The 18714-nt window shown below is 43.5% G+C and overlaps 1 protein-coding gene across 1 annotated transcript in view; it reads right to left on the bottom strand.

Moving 5' to 3' along the window:
• LOC136876864 (insulin-like growth factor-binding protein complex acid labile subunit) overlaps positions 1–18714 on the bottom strand; it is a 681223-nt gene that overhangs the window by 604327 nt on the left and 58182 nt on the right. The window lies entirely within an intron of this gene.

Below are 18714 nucleotides of genomic sequence, written 5' to 3'. Positions count from 1 at the left end.
TGAACCTACTTCCACCTATTTAATTTTTAAATAAGCTCTCAAGTGTGTCTTTCTATTGGTGATCTTGCTTCTCACTGGAACAAACTCTTGCAATGGCGTGCGTTGTTGCAGTGGTTTTTCAGCCTCGCCTTTCGCATATTGCACAGGCTTAAATCGGCCAACTGATGGGGCAGTTGAATCAATAAGGTGGAGGCGTAAGCAACGAACATCGATGATCTTAAATCAGTGACGAACGATGTTCGCGATTACAAACGTAGTCGGAGAGTAAAACTTCACCGACAGAACTGTAAAATAAAAAAAGAAACCAAAGCAGAAGATATGCGTAAGAAATCAGAAGGCATACTCTAACGAGTGGAGTTAAGCAGAGGGCATATACCGTCGACTACACCCTTGCCTACAATCGGCCCGCAGTAAGAACTGAATGTAGAATGAGTTTTTGGTTCAAAGTGGTTAAAGGGCACAGACAAAGTTGTAACATTTCAAGCTTATTTGTCATAGTATACACGGATCATTTACTGAAAGATGTAAAATGGGAGGGGGGGATTCAGTTGGGAGGAAAAGTGCTATGTCGATTACTTTGTTTTAATAGCAGAATGTGATGAAAGCCTGCATTGGTACGTCTTGGAGTTGGAAAAGAGGTGCAGTGAACGTTTCCAAGACTAAAGTGATGTCAGTAGAGAAGAAACCTAAAGTAGCGAAGAAGAAACTGGAAAAGGTAGATAATTCAAGCACTTGGAATGTGTATTCTCCCAGTGAACTCGCAGTTCTGTAAGAGAGAAATGAGCTCTAGGAAATTTTACATTTAACTTTGGCTTCACCTGTCATCTTTCATTACAGCAAAACTCTCCAATTTCATTTCATTTCATCTGTCAGTCGTTAATCATTGCTCCACAGGAGTGCGACAGGCTTCGGCAGCCGGCATTAACGGGTTGGACAGGAGGGTACTCGGGATGAGGAAGTCTCGCCCAAGTTAGGAACAAACTTCGTGGATGAACCTGTACGCATAAACCGAGGAAGTACAACAAGGCAACCATCCTCTATTAATACTAATCAGAAAAACGGAAAAGACGTCCGACATTTCGACGAATGAAGGTGTCGGTAAAAGAAAGGGAGGAGCCAAGAAGGGCGCGAAATGAAAGACTCGCTGGGGCTCGCAAACGTTGGCCAATGGCGATCGGATAGGAAAGATGAAACTGAGGAGCCTGACACAATTAACTGGAAGCAATGCCAGACTCAGCTAGGGGAAACGTGGTCGCTAACCCACGCTCCCATGTTCAGGGCCCCTGATCAACCCTACTTTAGTCGCCTCTAACGACGGGAAGGGGATACCGTGGATGTATTCTACCGCCGCCTCTCACAGGACGGAGGACAGGTTACCTCGCAGAACAATGAACTCGACCATGGAGAGAAAGAAGAGACGATGGTTAGACTGGGACTGAAAGAGGATACAGAACCAGTTTCGGAAAGGACTGCGCGGGTTCTTAGGCAATTCACACATGCTTCCTAACTGAACGATGAAAGGCAAAAAACTCTATAACCAAGATGAATGTGTAGTCCAGAGCATGGAATGGTGATAATAGTGTTCCCTTTTCTAATGTTGGCAGAACCTCCTTATCATTTGTCGGGCACATCAGACCCCTGATGAGCCAGTGCCTTATTTGTTTGTAGAGCGCGATTACTATCTGATGGCACAAACCTTTGTTGCGCACTAAATGAGTTTCGTATACGGACAAGTCCATGCGTTGCAGGGGACGAACGCTCACTTCACTGGTTGCTACAGTAGTGTTCACGTCGGCTCCACGCTCCTCCTTCAGATGTCAACAGGCCAGCCGGCGACTAAATTGGCGTGACAAGTCTTTTCGCTCATAGTAACACAGCAGTAGTTACCTCCTCCACAACCTCCAACCCTCCCCTTCTTTGCCACCAAGCTCGTGGCGTCGCGCAGGTTTGTGCCATCAGATATTAATCGCAGTCTAGTAAATTCCAGGACACAAACACTAAGCTACGAAGAAAGGTCAGTTCTAGGCGAGAAATTAAAGGCGAGGAGTAATCACAGTGGTTGAAACGCATTGCCTTGTAAAAGTCCTCCCTACCAGCAGTAGTAGCGAGGTCGACTGTAGCAGTGGCGGATTCTAGAGTCACATGAGTTATAAACCTACCCTTTATTTAGGACTTAATACTTAGGATGTATTATATTTATTTTAATCATTACCTTTCTTCCACAACAAATCGTTCCTAACGACAGTTACAACTGCTTCTTCTTCCTCCTCCTCATCTTTTTCCTATTATTAATTAAGGGTCGCTATTCCTAGCTTTCCTCTTCCATTTTTTCCCTGTCCGGTGCGGCCTCCCTTATCACTTCTGCACGGCCTCCCTCTTGTTCGTCTTCCCACCACCTGCAGGCTGCTTACAATCCTCCTGTCTCCCCATAATGTGTCCAAACCACAACAGTCTTGATCTTCCTTGATAGAGACACAACAAACACTGCGGTTTTCTCGTATTGTCTCATTCCTTATCCTATCCATTTGTGTCTTCCCAATCTTCCACCTAAACATCCTCATTTCCGTCACATTTAGCTTTTTCTCTTGGACTTTCTTTACTAACCCTGTTTAACTGTCTTATATCTTGGCTGGCCTCAGAAATGATTTCCGTATCCCTCCCTTCGCCCCGCCGACCTACCAACACACCCGTCGTCTTCTTCCAATATCTCCATCCAACCTCAATCCTGTCACTGATTTCTCTGACCAATCATCCATTCTCCATAATGTACGAACCCAGTTACCTAAACTTTCTGTATCATGCCAGTCTATCCCCTAGTAGCCTTACATGTTCGTCCCCGTCCAAACCACACGTATTGAGTAACATACGAACTAAATTCAATGAAAATGTATTTTCTCATCTTATAAATTAATAAAACTATTCCAAATTATTAGTTTAATTCTTTAGGCTGTATTCAAGCGCGTCCATCCCGAATGGAAATCAAACAGAGCTTTTCACACTACATACAGGGGATTGAAACACAGTGTTTACTTTCAACTAGTTTTCTTGCAAACCACCTATCCACTTAAAGGAAGATATATGAATAATTATGAATATTGGTTACGGTTTCCAGTCTATCAAATTGTTATAACTTGATGGTTTGGCTATCTTGATCTCATTAAACCGAGCGTGGAAGAAAAAGTGAGGGTATGCTGCCAGTCAACACAAGTGAACTGCTAGACCCAGATAACAGGTTGGCCCTGGGCGGGGCAGAGATGTTGTAAGATTCCATTACCAACATAAACTGCTGTTTCATTTTTCGGCAAAATTTCGTGGGTTTGGCTGGGCGGGTGTATGTTATTAAGAAGAAGTTAAAGAAAATCCTCGTACAGAGAACAGGGTATGACGGCACTGTATATTCTGTAGTTCGATTACGACATGCTTCTATTCTCGTAGGAATACACTTGCGTCTTGTAATAGTCTGTTCCCGATTCGAGGATGACGGACCGCTTGGCACTGCTACCACGATGAGCGGCTGAGATAGTGGTAGGTCAAGGCTGGAGAGTCTGGCAGCCACAACTTTCTGACTGGTGCCAGGACCAACTCATAGCAGAAACCATTCCCAAACCATTCAGCAGAGAATTCCCTCAGCGACAGTGACTTTAGGACCCTCCATAATTTAAGTACACGATGTCATTTCAGAGATGGCACAATCAGAGTTGGAATTATATTAGATATCGTCTTTATGACACTTAAATTGCCACATTCAAACAACTACAGTAAGAGGGACCGGTGACCTAGATGTTAGGTCCCTTTAAACAACAAACATCGTCATCACTAATAGTAAGAATAATAAAAATAATGTTCATAATAATAGAAATGAAACGGCGTATGGCTTTTAATGCCGGGAAATTCCGAAGACATGTTCGGCTCATCGGGTGCAGGTCTACTGAATTCACGCCCGTAGGCCACATGCGCGTCATGATGAGGATGAAATGATAATGAAGACGACACACATACCCAGCCCCCGTGCCAGAGAAATTAACCAATGATGATTAAAATTCCCGACTCTGCCGGGAATCGAACCCGGGGCCCCTGTGACCCAAAGGTCTGATTAATTCTTCTGAATCAGGGACTGGGTGTTTGTGTTGGTCTCTTCACATTCAGAAACACTCAATAGTGGATGCACCCTACAGATAGGATTGGGGGCCGATGACCTTAGATGTTGGGCCCCTTTATAGAAGAAGCAAGCAAGATAGGATTGGCGTCAGGAAGAGCATCCGGACGTAAAATAGGGACAAATCCACATGTGGGACACAGTTCGCACTCGCGACTTCACAACTGTGGGAAAAGTGGTAGAAGAAGACTTTAATCTATTCACTTGAGTAAGACTGTATGTACCCAAGCTATTAACAGAATAACTAAACAAATGGAATATCAATTTGCAGTTGCGGTGGTAGGGATGGTGCACCGTTTGTTACGAAGTCCAGTGCGAAGTGCGGTGCTCTGTTTCGACCGCTACCATTTAATAACACGTGTCATTTTGTGAAGTGGGGGACTAACGGTTGTGTGCTGGGTCCGATCTGCTGTGTAGATGGCGCAGTACATCGGGCGCTGGTCTCCACACGGCACAATCTGCTCAACCTGACCTGGCGAGCCCTGCTCTAAAACACGCGCGATCATTTTGTAAGTTTAAAAAAAATAGGAATTGCATTGACTTTCTTGACACCGAGCCGGCCCCGTGGTGTAGGGGTAGCGTGTCTGTCTTTTACCCAGAGGCCCCGGGTTCGATTCCCGGCCAGGTCAGGGATTTTTACCTGGACATGAGGGCTGGTCCGAGGTCCACTCAGCCTACGTGATTAGAATTGAGGAGCTATCTGACGGTGAGATAGCGGTCCGGTCTAGATCTAGAAAGCCAAGATTAACGGCCGAGAGGATTCATCGTGCTGACCACACGACACCTCGTAATCTGCAGGCCTTCGGGCTTAGCAGCGGTCGCTTGGTAGGCCAAGGCCCTTCAAGGGCTGTAGTGCCATGGGGTTTGGTTTGGTTTGGTTTTTTCTTGTCACTGAAGTCGATACGAAAGAGAAAAAAATATTGGGCTAAAAGTGGTCATTACAGAGAATTTTTTTTAGACAAACGTTATTAAAGAACCAGAACCATTCGATTTTAGGAAAGGATATCGACAACCGCCCTACACACGACCCAACTTGCAGAATGTCGCAACAGTGAGTTGGGGGATTGTGTGGTCGCCCCGATTTGTCCCGACAAGCTCACAAACCACCCGATCGGCAGGGATCCTGCAGATCAGGCCCAACAGATTGGATAGTGTGTAGGGGCTTTAAGAACGGTGCAAAGGCAGGTGCGTAGCTTGTTACAAGAAGTGCTGTGCTCTGTGAAAACTGTCATGATAATGCGCCTGATCTGGTAGTTAAGTGCGATGCCTCACAGGGGAGGAGACCTCTTTAATGATGACCAAACCCCATGGCGATTCAGCCCTGATGCACCAAGTGAATGTTGCTCAGGCCGGAGAACTGCATATTACGTCAGCGCGACGAACCCACTCGGCCGTTATTCTTGGCTTTCTATACCGGGGACGCTATCTCACCATCAGTTAGCTCCTCAATGGTTCTTCAGATTTCGGTTAAAATCAATGACCTGGCCGGTAACAGAACCCGAGGCGTCCAGGTTAGAGGAAGGCTCACTACCGTTAAACCGCGTGGCCGACGTGGGGTTTAACAACACAAATACAATCAAGCAACATAATTTTTTTCTTGATTGCGGAAAAATGAAATATTCCCATTCCCCATTACATTCGATAATTACGTAGCCTAAATTGTAAAAATATGTTACTCCACACAATTTTGGTAATAATTAATTAACATTAAAATATTACTCAATTTACTCTTTCGGTCGCGCAATCCACCGCGACAGACAACATAGCGCCGCACTCTCACACGTGACTCCCGACCATGGCTTGTTTTTATATTCAATTACCAACTAGTAATTAACTACGCAGCTCGCAGGGTTGGCGACGCAATGAAGTGGCGTGTCAAAGTCTGTTTATATTGTAGTAGCTGCAGAACAGGTGTCAACTTTAGAACCACGAATACGTGACACGTTCTAACCCGGAGGGGTCGATGACCTATACCTTAGGCCCGTTTTAATAATAATAATAATAATAATAATAATAATAATAATAATAATAATAATAATAATAATAGATTCTCCGTGGCTCAGGCGGCAATGCGCTGACCTCGCACATCTGGGTTCCGTGGATCAAATTCCGATCACTCCATGTGACATTTCTGCTGGACAAGGACGGGACAGGTTCTTCTCCACGTATTCTGATTTTCCCTCTCGTCTTTCATTCCAGCAACACTCTCCAATATCATTTCATTTCATCTGTCAGTCATTAATGATTACCCCAGAGGAGTGTGACAGGCTTCGGCAGATGGGGCTTCATTCGTTCCATTCCTGACCCGATCGAATGACTAGAAACAGGATTCACCGAGCTCGATAGCTGCAGTCGCTTAAGTGCGGTCAGTATCCAGTAATCGGGAGATAGTGGGTTCGAGCCCCACTGTCGGCAGCCCTGAAGATGGTTTTCCGTGGTTTCCCATTTTCACACCAGGCAAATGCCGGGGCTGTGCCTTAATTAAGGCCACGGCCGCTTCCTTCCACTTCCTAGGCCTCTCCTATCCCATCGTCGCCATAAGACCTATCTGTGTCGGTGCGACGTAAAACAAATAACAAAAAAAAAAGAAACAGGATTCGATTTTCATTTTTCAATAATAATAATAATAATAATAATAATAATAATTACACACCATCATCACCATCAACATCATTCCAGTCTGGAAGAATAGGAGTTCGATTGCCGGTACTATATGGTACTAGGGAAGTACAACTATTAGTAGGTATCGCCCACGAAGGGCATGTACATGAAGGACTCTTAGGCTTGTTTCGTCTTGTTTCAGCGTTGTTCTAGTTCGACGGCGAACGAAGCTCCGGGGGGCCGAGCACGGCTGGCGGCGCGATCTTACAACAGCTACGTCACGAAATTATTATATTATCCTCTTCAGTAGTTCGCCCGGAAAAGTTCCGTGATTGACGTTTATGCCCAACTTGAGGTCGTCCGGAAAAATTCCGTCCACAGCGCAATGCCGTATTTGTCGGCGCTCCAGAAATGCCTGTTCACATGGTTCTTAGATACCTCTACAAAACCATATCTCATTTCACTGTCTTCATAATCTCGTTACGATAGATTTGACACTTATACCGAAGAATGTTTCTAAATTAGAAATCAACGGACCAAGCCCACAAGCCAGGTAACAGAACAAAATAAAAATCAACAAGAAGGATTCTCGCGTATTTAGAGATGGGTTGCAAATCTGATAGCCTCGTATCGGTAGATAAATGGCAGCTAAGAGAGCAAAAGGTGGATCAACAGGAAAGATTCTCGCGTAATTAGATATTGGTTCTAAATCTGTCAGCCTCGTGTCGGTAGAGTTATCGGCACGTACAAGAAGTCCTGCGAGACAAAATCCCCGGCACCTCGGTGTCTCCAAAATTTGTAAAAGTATTTAGTGAGACGTAAAACAGCTAAAATTATTCGTGTTTCGACTTCAAAACTGTGAGCCCTATGAGTGTGTAATCCACTTGGCGTTAACCATGGTTAAGTTTATGTGGTGCGAGCAACTATTTCATGAGGTGCGACCTGGCAATTAGGGGTGCTTAACCCAGATCACGGAGGAGGGAGTTCAGTTCACATCGTCTAATCCGCTGCTGCTGATTTAAACTCCACAAGAGATGAATGCTTATTAGTCCTTGTATGGTGCGACCTTAAATCCAAAATCGATATCACTGTAGCGAGCATGAATATCGCGCTCCCTCCTCGAGAGTTTGCGGTCTTATCTCCTGTGATGGGGCCATAGGGTCAGCGTGCTGTATCTAGCGGAACACGACGTGAGAAGTGTTCTTCACTCCTCCATTTCTCGCCAGAACGACTCGACTTGTAAGTGTGTTAGTGAAAGGGTCAGGAAACAATCCTAGCTAGAGGGGTCCGATCACCACAGATAAGTTCAAAGTGTTTGTGTTACAGTGTCATTTCTTAACTACTACGTTTCAAACACATTGACAGTGTTTTTTTTTAGGATGTTGTGGTAATACGGTATGCGCAAAAAAAAAAAAAAACCCACAAAGTATTGCTCATCTGCTGATCACGTTTCCCTAGCAACGAAGTATTTATTTATTGATTGTAATTGACATATTGTGAATTCAGTGTTGTGTTGATTTCTGCAATTCTGGGTCTTAACATCAGAGGAGAAAGTGTTTATCTTTGAAAATTATTTGTTATAAATATGTCGTATGGCTGGGACTATGTGAAAATTTGCGTGATGGTAGTTAGCAACCGTGCAGGCTGTGATGTAAGGTACGGGTTGTTGGCCAGACAAGGTTACCAAGCAACCGTGCAGGCTGTGATGTACGGTATGGGTGGATGGCCAGACAATGTTACCAAGCAACCGTGCAGGCTGTGATGTACGGTATGAGTGGATGGCCAGACAATGTTACCAAGCAACCGTGCAGGCTGTGATGTACGGTATGGGTGGATGACCAAACAATGCTACCTAGCAACCGTGCAGGCTGTGATGTAAGGTATGGGTGGATGGCCAGACAATACTACCCAGCAACCGTGCAGACTATGTCTTATGGCTGGTTGCCATCTGAAATTAGCAGTCGTTAATGAATGGCCATGGCCGAAAGACATATTTATGTCTTTTTCGGCTACAGAGTGAGGCGTCAGTTTGCTTCACGTTATAAAACAGTATAAGGAGCGACTTTATAACAAGGCAAAAGAATGTTAGCCATCGACATCAAGTTCCGTCATACACGATCAGCCTTATTATCTACGAAAGGAACAAGAGGGCGCGCAAGAACCGTCACCACCAACGAAAATCATCGACGACTTCTCCAACAGGTGCTACAGCCTCCAGAGCGCAGTCTGCATCGAACATAGGTTTGAGCGATGTTTAAAGAGCTGAGTTGATTTGCATACCGCATTCAAGTTCCTCAGCGTCTAACAGAGACCTCACTATTACCCCATTCGTGCGGGATGTGCACCGTTTTTGTCGCATCAGAAACTTACCCCCTCTAACGACAAGGGACGCAGCAAGATGGAGTTACAGTTTACACCGCGGGGGAGTCACTTACCGTCCTGCAACGGCACTGAGGAGATCACCTAGTTTCCCGTATACTTCATGCTAGTACCGTAGGCCCCGGATCTTACGGCTCCTCATGCCTAAATATAGGGCATGTTGAAAGAATCAGTTTTTAAGACAGACGGAACAACCTACAAATGTTTTGTGCCACAGCTAAGTAAAAAGTAGCTGCATTTCAGGACATACGTTTGAATTTTTAAAAACGGAGACAGGATTAATTGTAGACGATTTGAAATGAATACGCTTATATCAACATATTTCAGAAAATTGTATTTTCATTTTGACATGAATATTATGTCTTATCGCTGGGAACCATCCGAAATTCTGTGTAACGTGACGCGACAAATTATGTGACGGAAATTACGTCACATAAGTCGTTACCGTAGGCCTTGGTCGCCAAAGATGCCGCGGCTGTGAATTTGTACAAATAGTGTGTGTTGAAATGACAAGTGAACCGCCAGTGACATCACATTAGTCGGTAACGTAGGCCTTGGTCGCCAAAGATGCCGCGGCTGTGGATTTGTACCAATAATGTGTATTGAAATGGCAAGAGAACCGCCAGTGACATCACATTAGTCGGTAACGTAGGCCTTGGTCGCCAAAGATGCTGCGGCTATCGTTATCAATATTTGAGTTTTCTTTACTGAAAGACATATTCGTGATCATTAGCTTTTCGCAAAGGAAAAAGTTTCTTTTTATCAGAAACCCATCACATAATTTTCACTTAATGGTAACTGAAATATTTGTTTATAGTTGGGGACAAAACATGACTACCTCAGTTCCTAAAAGCGAGCTGGAAGCCAGTAGTCAATCACACCATGCACCCTGCTGAGTTAACGAGTTTTAAGTGATCCTTGTTTGTTTTGGAGAGGTTTCCAAACCACTTTCTTCCTCACTCTCTCATGTAGAGTGCAGTAGCCGATTTGGCAACACTGGCTGCAGTAGAGGTAGTAAATCCGTTAAGTCGCTAATAGACACCGAGCTGTCGCTGGAAAGTAGTGACCCCAACTATAACTAGCTCCAGTTTAGATTCTATAAATGTGAGTTTATATTTAATAATCGTTTTCACTTCACCTAACTGTTGAAAATGAATCAGGGACTTATACTGTGAAGAGCCGATATTACCTGTTATCTTACTCCCTAGCACGAAAGGTGTATTCAATGTGAATTAAGCTCTATTCTTTTCTTTCTGAGGAAGAAAACAGGGAAACTTCTCTTACTTTATGAAGTCCAGAAGAAAAAATCCAAGGCAGGCGTAGGGATGGGAACCACAAGCTGCTTTGCAGGCCACGCCGTAATGTAAACAGGCAAAAGCGTGATCGTCCATCGTTTTCACTATTTTTCAGTAAATCCAGAGGTTTTGTGTTGAGTAAAATGTGTGTGCCCTGCAACGTCCTCTAGCGTAATGGCAGTTTAAAAATTATCTTTCTACACAGTTTTAATATCTATCAATTAACATAACACATAGAGCTGGCATTGTAATGACTGGAAATACGTCATCGTTTGAAAAAATCACACATATATTCATCGTTTAGCGACATGCATTTACAATTTAAATGATATGGTTACCGATAATGTATGCATGCGATGTGAAATATATATGCGCACATGCAGCAATGATTTATGAGTACGTAGCAACAGGCTGCGAAATATCACCGCGAGAGAATAATGGCGGGATGGCGTATTTCATACCAAGATACTCTAGCTTCAGACGTAGAAAACTGCCTAAAATTACAGGTGATCACAAGAATCATGCAACAAATTTATATATATGTTTCAGGTTCCATTAAGGTCCAACAAAGAAATATACAGCAAGATAGAACCAAACATTACAGCAATTAAATAGAGAAGATTGCCATTTTAAGGGCATATATTCCGTATGAATAACGAACGATTCACACACAAAACCTGGAATTTTCTGAATCCAAAGGCATCTAAGTTAAGATGTTTCGTAGAGTGTGAGAAAGATCTGCGAATTATAGATATTTCGGAGGATGAAATCACTGACTGGGATACTTTCAGGAGGACTGTGAAAAGACATCATGGATTTATAGTGGTCAGAACCCAGAAGACGGAAAGGGTCTTTACCAGGAGAGCGAAAGAAAGAGCTGATTGATGGGTTCAAGAGATACTGGCAGGATGTCAAAGTCGGCAGACGAACAAGATCTACTAGAGGTTGGCTGTTAACACGCAGTACATAGAGGCTCAATTGGAATGTTAAAAAAGCAAGGGATTGTCCTAATGAAGCGTTGTTATTCGAAGAAAGAGAGCATTGCGCATGCGTCGATGAATGGCTACATATGTGGGAAGAAATCTAGAATTGTCGCATTTTAGCGTGCTGTTTGTACGTACGGAAGCAAAGTAACAAGGTATTGTTTCCCCATGAATTCGTCCAAAAACACCTAGCGTGAGTTATTCAGTTTATGTTAGCCGAGCAAACATTTACCGTCCTATGAAGGATCTATTCTTTTCTGATCAGCAGATGAGCACTCCGTATAGTGTTCACGTGGTGTTGGGAATTTCATTATGGGCGAGTAAAGACGTGCCAAAACAGGTCAGGCACAGTGCGCCACATGGCGGGAAAAAATGAAAACAATCAGAGGATGCCGGTTAGCAAAAATGGTGAGTCCAAGTCGCCGTTGGAGAATGATTCCGCCGCCAACCACGGACGTTGAAACAATAAACCATTAAAGAAACCAATATACGTCTTTAAGTTTAATTTCTACATCCCCTACATTAACAGCCTGCTAGACCCGTGCAATGAGTGAGTCTGAGTTCACTCTGTCTTCACTTCGACTACCCGGATCGTTTGTACAGAGAACAAGTCTGCTGCTAGAACGAACAGGAAGAGACTCATGAATGAACGAGTCTCGACAGACTCACTGCTGCGCAGTCAAAATGAGCTGTCGAGTCCACCTAAACTCAGAACACGGTAACAAGCTCAAGCACAGGGGAGATACATCGAAAGAAACATGTAACTTCATGATCTGCGTCCAACAATATGGCAGCTGATCCAGCATACAACTTTCCCATGCCGTGTATCCTATCAAGATCTACGTCCAACAATATGGCAGCTGATCCAGCACAGAACATTCCCATGCCATGTCACCTATCAAAATCTACGTCAAACAACAACATGGTAGCTGATGCAGCATACAACATTCGCATGCAATGTCACGTACCAAGATCTACGTCTAACAACAATATAGCAGCTGATGGAGCATACAACATTCCCATGCCGTGTCATCTACCAAAATCTACGTCCAACAATATGGCAGCTGATCCAGCATACAACATGAGTCAGACAGTCGAACTTCCGAGTTCGCGAGCTGCTCGATCTGTCCAGACTCGTTAATTCTCACTGTGATCAGACAGCATTGACTGTTCGGCAGACTCATTTGTTTAGTGAAGTTGAACACCTTTACGAGTTCGGTCCTTCCAAACATTCACTGAACACAGTGCTTAAGCAAAAACTCTGAACTCATTTCTTGTGAGTTTGAGCGAGTCTGCACGCCTTTTTGCACAACTCTATAGCCTAAAACAGTTATGTACAAAGGAAATGAAATACGAAAATCCACAGCTGTAGCCCTTCAGGCAAGCAACTGAGTGTTGAAAATATATTAGGGATATGAGCTACGAATTTTAGGTAGATAAAATATAATAAAGTATGAGAATATATTCTTTACATGTTCCTAAAAAATTACAATATTTTCTTAATAATCGTTATCCGGTCGATTAGGTTAGCACTTTGCCTTTTAGTACTACTCCGAGCGCTATTGTGAGTCAGTGCATTGTTTCACTTAAGCACCACTACGAGCGCTAATGTGAGTCAATCCAGAGTTTCACTTAAGCCCTTATAACTACATTCGGTGCGGACATTTTTCAAGAAATCATAAAACGCCTGAGGGTATTTGAACCAAGGTATACATTGCAGTAAGAATTATGTAAATAAGTTGATTTGGCTCGGATTTGAATAAAAAATTAAACAAGCTCGGGAAAAAGCGATTTTAGGCTGTTTTTTCGGAACTGCATTTAGGCCGGAAGAGATTTTCGAAATTCGTTTTCTTAGTTTGATAGAGCTATCCAAGACTCACAATTCGAAACCCGTCCGGACCCTTTAGCACCTTAAACTTTCGACACAATTGAGGAAATTGCTTGATTTTATGTTTGTCGTAGTATGGGGACCCCTACATTGTCTGCTAAGAAGTGTTTTCTACATTAAAAAGAAATGTATCATTCGCGAACCACTGAGTGTGTAAGCGTGAAGATGTATGTGGTGATGGTGATCGTTGTTTTAAGACGAAGTACAACTAGGCAACTGTAAAGTGAAACAAATCCACCCAGATTGTTAAAATTAATTTAACTTCATTGTCAATGCTACCTGTCAGCAAGGACAACTGAACTTCACAGGATAAGAATCGCTGATAGCGTCTGAAAAGATCGAAAATAAAACAAGAAAATAAATGTTGTCAGTCTTACCCCAATATGATTTACGAAGTGCGAACACAACAATGTAATATACTTTTTTTAGCTCCTATAAACAACAGAACATCATGACAGCAGGTATATGGCGTAATGAGTCACAATAAATCGATCGGTCGGCGCTGCTGCGCTCACAGAAAGGACGATCACGCGACCATTAAATAATTTGCAGGTTCTTTTTTGTGCTGACACAAATTTCCTCTTTCGTACCACCTTTATAGAAAAAAGCGAACGATCGATACAATACTGTCTTGCCACGCAGGTCTAACAACAACAACAAGCAGTAACCCCTAACTACCATGTTGATTTGAAAATTATACAACAATAAGGTCATGGGATCGATCCCAATACAGTGATTTTGCTTACCTCACTCCTGCTACTCCTACTGACTTAAGGAGTTCTTGAGCACCTTCCCGAGATCATACACAGCCTATCACGGTACATTCGTGTATCACCGATATCGTTGTTGCTAGAAATTCTTACGCCTTCAGCACACGGAATGTTGAGCGATCTGCGTACCGAGTAAATTGGATACAATAAGGAGACGAGCATATCCAAGCGGCATCAACGTGAGCCGTCTCGTCTTTTCGAGCAGGAGAGTTAGCAATTCCTACGCTACAAGGGAAAGCATAGAATCATGGATAAGTTTCTGGGCTTAGAATACTTTGGTTGGTCCCTTCTCAGTAGCCACTTACGACATACTGCATCCTTTCACTCCACCCACAGGGGAGATACATCATGGCCTACGTCCAACAATATCGTAGCTGATCCAGCACGCAAAATTCCCATGCCATGTCACCTATCAAGATCTACGTCCAACAATATGGCAGCTGATTCAGCACGCAATGTTCCCATGCCGTGTCATCTTCCAAGATCTACGTCCAACAATATGGCAGCTGATCCAGCATACAACATTTCCATGCCGTGTCACCTATCAAGATCTACGTCCAACAATATGGCAGCTGATCCAGCATACAACATTACCATGCCACGTCACCTATCAAGATTTACGTCCAACAATATGGCAGCTGATGCAGCACACAACATTCCCATGCCATGTCACCTATCAAGATCTACGTCCAACAATATGGCAGCTGATGCAGCACACAACATTCCCATTCCATGTCACCTATCAAGATCTACGTCCAGTAACATGGCAGCTTATCCAGCACACAACATTCCCATGCCGTGTCACCTATCAAGATCTACGTCCATATCAAGATCTACGTCCAACAATATGGCAGCTGATCCAGCATACAATATTACCATGCCACGTCACCTATCAAGATTTACGTCCAACAATATGGCAGCTGATGCAGCACACAACATTCCCATGTCATGTCACCTATCAAGATCTACGTCCAGCAATATGGCAGCTGATCCAGCATTCAACATTCCCATGCCACGTCACCTACCAAGATCTACGTCCAACAATATGGCAGCTGATCCAGCATACAACATTCCCATGCCGTGTCAATTATCAAGATCTATGTCCAACAATATGGCAGCTGATCCAGCATACAACATTCCCATGTCATGTCACCTATCAACATCTACGTCCAACAATATGGCAGCTGATCCAGAATACAACATTCCCATGCCACGTCACCTATCAAGATTTACGTCCAACAATATGGCAGCTGATGCAGCACACAACATTCCCATGGCATGTCACTTATCAAGATCTACGTCCAGTAATATGGCAGCTGATGCAGCACACAACATTGCCATGCCATATCACTTATCAATATCTACGCCCAACAATAAGGCAGCTGATCCAGCATACAACATTCCCATGGCGTGTCACCTATCATGATCTACGCCCAACAATATGGCAGCTGATCCAGCATACAACATTCCCATGGCGTGTCACCTATCATGATCTACGTCCAACAATATGGCAGATGATCCAGCATACAACATTCCCATGGCGTGTCACCTATCATGATCTACGTCCAACAACATGGCAGCTGATCCAGCATACAACATTCCCATCCCGTGTCACCTATCATGATCTACGTCCAACAATGTGGCAGCTGATCTAGCATACAACATTCCCATGCCGTGTCACCTATCAAGATCTACGCCCAACAATGTGGCAGCTGATCCAGCATACAACATTCCCATCTCATGTCACCTATCAGGATCTACGTCCAACAATATGGCAGCTGATCCAGCATACAATATTCCCATGCCGTGTCACCTATCATGATCTATGTCCAACAATATGGCAGCTGATCCAGCATACAACATTCCCATGCCGTGTCACCTATCATGATCTATGTCCAACAATATGGCAGCTGATCCAGCATACAACATTCCCATGCCGTGTCACGTATCAAGATCTATGTCCAACAATACGGCAGCTTATTCAGCATACAACATTCCCATGTCATGTCACCTATCAACATCTACGTCCAACAATATGGCAGCTGATCCAGCGTACAACATTCCCATGCCGTGTCACCTATCAAGATCTATGTCCCACAAAATGATCGCTGATTCAGCATACAACATTCCCATGTCATGTCAATTATCATCATCTACGTCCAACAATATGGCAGCTGATCCAGCATACAACATTCCCATGCCACGTCACCTATCAAGATTTACGTCCAACAATATGGCAGCTGATTCAGCATACAACATTCCCATGCCTCGTCACCTATCAAGATTTACGTCCAACAATATGGCAGCTGATCCAGCACACGACATTCTCATGCCATGTCACAAGATCTACGTCCAACAAAATGATCGCTGATTCAGCACACATTTTTACGGCCATTAATGTTCGCAACATACGTACTATGAGAACAATTCTGCTGCATTTAGTGACGCCATCGTGTGTAAGGGGCTTTGTTGTAACCTAGACGCAACGCCATTTGTTCATACTATATACAAAAGGCAGAGTTCTGGCGCACGGTAATAACGTGAGGAAGACGATGACGACTTACTTGTAAGAAACATGCAATAGTGAACGCATCCCTCCACATAGGGATAGCGTCAGGAAGGGTACTCAGCCGAAAAACTAGGCTGAGACAGTTCATACCCGCGACCCCATCAGATTCCTGTAGAAGGGAAGGAAGAACAAGGTTGGTTAACCTACTCAAAGTGTGACATTACTTGTTTGTTTACCGCTCAGTACTGCTCCTTGATATGGTGTCGGGGATGATGGGATATGATTTTATATAGCATGGCTTTACGACTGGCTGCCCTTCCTGACGCCAAGCTCACTTGAGGAGCTAATGAAGATGACATGAATGAAATTCGGTAAGGAGATGGAAGGAATCGAGTGTGGCCCATGAATAACAACTGTGACTGCATTTACTTGGAAGTGAGAATGTGAAACCACAGAAAATATTCTCGGGACAGGCGACGGTGGGGTTCGAACCCACGCGTCTCCCGAATGCAGAGCATGGCTCCATCTTCTTAACTCTAATGTGGGGGAAATCCCTATGCCTGGCCAACCTAAAACCGTCGGGATAGGAAAGAGAAGTCGGAGAGGATAGGAGCCTGGCACTATGTCAGACTCTGCCCTGGTCTCCGTGGTCGTTTACCCACCTTCCCAAGTTAAAAGCCGTTCATTTGCCTCCTGTGGCGGCAGAGGATGTTGTGGAAGTATTTTATCTACGGACCGTGGAGTATTACTTTCAATATCGGGCGCTAACGGTCTCTACGGAAAGGAAATGTAACACCGCAATTGGAGTAATTAAATTCGCAGCCCGTTGCATCTGAAGCGCCAACTGAACTCGAACCAACATCCGTTCTACGTTCAAATAACCGTAGGAAACAATCAAAGTAGCCAATAAACAGACTAGTACTGCCCAAGCGTGAACCCGCTCTGCATTGCCCAGGGCTATACTAGAACGTGGATACTTTCTTCATTACACGTGTTCCACAGGTCTCACTTCGGAAAGCGTCGCCAATGATAATTTAAAATCACCTCCCCGTAGTGATTAAAAAAAAAGATAAGAACTTTGCTTTCGTGTCCTACAATTTCTCCGCTACACAGAAAAAGCAGATAATCATGTACATGACTTTCGGATTAGAAGTCAAGAGAGAGAGAGAGAGAGAGAGAGAGAGAGAGTACAAATTATTTGGCTGTCCCGCTTACTCATGGGATAATCGAATACAAAATAATCGATTATTCGATTATTTCATTTTATCCGATATTTCCCATTCGATTATTTTTCGATTATTTATTCGAATGAACGAGGCAATTGAAAAATGAATGCTTTCGAAATAATCGTATGAAAAGTGACGTTATTACGACAGTTGATTCACTTATTTAGTTTCAACATTTGGAGACACGTTTGGAAAAAGGCGTATTTCTATTTTTCATAAGAGTTGATCTATTCGCTTATTTCAATTGATAATCCGCCACACACTTAAATCGAAAAATCGATTCATGACGCATCCGAATATTCAATGTGATACAACTGAATGATATTTGAAACTCATTCGATTATTTTATTCTATTATTTACATAATCGGATGGAAGTAGCGTCTTACGACATGCAGGGGCTACGCGGTTTTGGGTCACGTACCTATGAGCTTGCATTCGGGAGATGGATTCAAACTCCTCTGTCGGCAGTCCTCAAGATAGTTTTACGTGGTTTCACATTTCAACACCAGGCAAATGCTGGGCTTGTATCTTAATTAAGCCCTTTTCTATTTCATCGTCTGCGTCGGTGCTACATAAAACTAATTTTCTTTACATGATGCTTTACGTCGGAGCCACGCAGTTAGGTATTATGGCGACGATGGGATATGTTGTAACCCAAAGATGAAGTTTACAAAACACAACTTTTATTGCTTCACTTTATGATATTTACACAAATAACAGAAATTTATTTTGAAGCAAAAAGGAATATTGAATCTTGAGAAAAGGCTGTCTTTATACAATATGTACAGGTTTGCAGTCTTTATATACACTTCTATCTTGAAAAGATAGTCTTTGTGAATTGACACGTTGATAGTCGAGAACTATCTGGCACACTAACATAAATGTCTTTGAGAGTCCTTGTTTGTT

This window comes from Anabrus simplex, chromosome 7, assembly GCF_040414725.1.
Source record: "Anabrus simplex isolate iqAnaSimp1 chromosome 7, ASM4041472v1, whole genome shotgun sequence".
NCBI classification, from domain to species: domain Eukaryota; kingdom Metazoa; phylum Arthropoda; class Insecta; order Orthoptera; family Tettigoniidae; genus Anabrus; species Anabrus simplex.
The sequence above is the reverse complement of the archived record's forward strand: the minus strand, read 5'-3'. Positions and strand labels throughout refer to the sequence as shown.